Here is a 2,674-nt window from a genome sequence, read left to right on the forward strand (position 1 = left end):
AGCAGTGGCTACAACAGATCCCAGGAACAACATCAGACATCTCAGTCCAGAAATGTGCAGTTCTAGGCACAGCCAAGATACTGCGCAGAACCCTCAAGCTCCCAGGCCTCTGGTAGAGGACCCGAGCTCAGAGGATGAAACAAAGACCACCCGCAGAGGGTGAGAACGGAATTTTTTATATATATATATATGCAGATAAACAGTTTGATAAACCAATCAGATTTGGAGTAGTGCGTATTATAGCTGACTCTGTGGCTAATTTAAATAGGAAGCGGAGTTAAAATTAGTCCACTAACATCTGCTACTCTGAAGATTGAAACAGACAGATATGACGCCAATTATTATTGGCGGCTTTTTCAGGAGGACCTCTTAATAAAATTATAGATTTTGTTTAAAAAGACTGCTCAACACCCAAACATTTGAAACCTTTTCAACTTCTGATTTACTAGCTTTTTGGCTAGCAGGTGGGAATGGAAAAGCTAATATCACCTGTTAAGGAAAGCTGAAGAAAAACACTAAAACACAGGAAGGGTTTAAGGACAGGAAAATCCATCAACCATTGGGAAAATGAAGAACTTCTGAAGTTGCTCTCTTGTATCTACCTTGGCAGTGCAGAGGAGTAAAGGAACAACATGATCTGGAACCCAAAGTTTACATCAGTAATAAATCCTGTTTTACTGAACTGGTTTGTTGCCACATTGTTCCTGTACACACACACACACACACACACACACACACACACACACACACACACACACACACACACATACACAACTGTTGAAAAATTGTCTTCAATATATTGTTCATGTTGTAGTTCAGGCGTATTGACTTGTTCTGCCTTGCTCCTTTAACTGCTAACAGCCTGATGTGTTTAAATAAGCAGGTTCTAGTGGGTCTGTATGGCTGTAACTGTACTGCAAGTTTTCTGTACAGAAACGTCAGCAGGCTGTGTGGTTGTGCTGTCGGTTTAATATATATGCACTGGTGAGTGTTGCTTTAGGGCTGATAGATTGCCTCTGCGGTGCAGTCTGTTTATATAAACGTGTGTGCAAGCTTGCGTTCGTGTATGGGGTTCTGCCACAAAGACAAGGGCCAGTTGTGATTGGAACTCCTCACCACTGCTAATACATCAGCACCAATATTTCAACTGCAGACTTAAAAAATAAGAAGTTCTATACATTTGTCTACTCTTGCCTTGACTGCCATGCTGCATATTATTTAGGTAGCAGCCGAGGCTCCCTCTGTCTGTTGGTTTGAATCACTTTATGCAGACTCATTACTTGTCCTGGACTAAAAGACACCATGGTTCACAAACTATGGTTCAAGTACCACTGGTGGTACTCAAGAATGCTTTTGTGGTATCCATTGTGGTATCTTTTTTGTGGTAACACTGATGTAAAGCTAAAACATAGAGAGAGCAGAAAAGATGAGTGGTTCAAACAAATTATGATCTGGACTCTAAATGGAAACTATTGAAAACAAAAGTGAAAAAGAAAATATTTTAAGGACCCTTGTGGAAACTGAGCCCTGTGAAGGACTTTGCGACCTGTGCAGGGTGTACCCCGCTCTCTCACAATGACTGCTGGAAATAAACAGCAGCTCTGTCGTGACCCTGCACAGGAAAGAAGATAAAGAAAATGGATGGATGAATGGATGTGAAAACTGAAGTGGGCGATGGTTAACCGATGTGCCAGTGGCTATTTAAGAAGCGTCTCTTGGGACCTGTTAGCAACACAAGGTTCAGAACAACTAGGAAACCTTATGGGTTTTAAAACAAAGCAGCTCGACTTAAATGCTGCCAGATGACGTTTCACTTCTCATCCAACAAACTTTCTGAAGTCAAAACAAAAGTGCAGACTTCCAAGCTTTTAGACTTGGACTTAAACACAAGCTTGGAACTCCACACTTTTACTTGAACTGATAAAACTCCTCAAAAAAGAAGGGAAACATATTGAAGTCACAGAAAATAAAACTAACAGAAGAAAACTCATCTTAGTTGGGTAGCAGAGGAAGAGCTACAACAGCAGCTCTTGTGGTGTTGTTCTCAATGAACACATGGAAACATCCCAGCTTTATTTTCACCCTTCAAGCAGGGTTAAGAGTGTTTTCTGTATCTCAGTGGTGAATCATCATGAACAAGTCCAGTAATTACAACAGTTTGAAATAGGGAGTCATACAGTATCAACCAGGATCCCATCTGTGGGATTCTGCAACACCTCTTCAACCTTAGTTTGACTCAAGAGAAGGTACCACTTGTGGAAGACATCCTGTCTGGTTCCGGTACCAAAGAAAACTCACCCCTCAGTCATCAACGACTACAGACCTGTTGCCCTGACATCCCACATCATGAAGGTCATGGAGAGACTCCTGTTGGCCTACCTGAGTAAGCAAAACAGCACATATCAGGACTCCCTTCAGTTTGCTTATCGCCGTGGAGTTGGAGTTGAAGATGCCATCATACACCTGCTTCAACAAACCCACTGTCATCTGGACAAAGCAGGCAGCACTGTGAGGATCATGTTCTTTGATTTCTCCAGTGCATTTAACACAATTCAGCCTGATCTGCTTCGTCTAAAACTCCAGAAAACTCAGGTGGAGGCTTCAACAATCGCCTGGATCAATGACTACCTGACAAACAGACCACAGTTTGTGAGACTGAAGGACTGTGTGTCTA

At 42.1% G+C, this 2,674-nt stretch overlaps 1 protein-coding gene across 2 annotated transcripts in view; it reads right to left on the minus strand.

Annotated features, from left to right (window-relative positions):
• Positions 1-2,674, minus strand: part of LOC108246247 (alpha-synuclein) — a 27,689-nt gene that overhangs the window by 15,497 nt on the left and 9,518 nt on the right. The gene's annotated exons all lie outside the window — the stretch shown is intronic.

The sequence above is a fragment of the Kryptolebias marmoratus genome, linkage group LG22 (genome assembly GCF_001649575.2).
Source record: "Kryptolebias marmoratus isolate JLee-2015 linkage group LG22, ASM164957v2, whole genome shotgun sequence".
Taxonomy (NCBI): domain Eukaryota; kingdom Metazoa; phylum Chordata; class Actinopteri; order Cyprinodontiformes; family Rivulidae; genus Kryptolebias; species Kryptolebias marmoratus.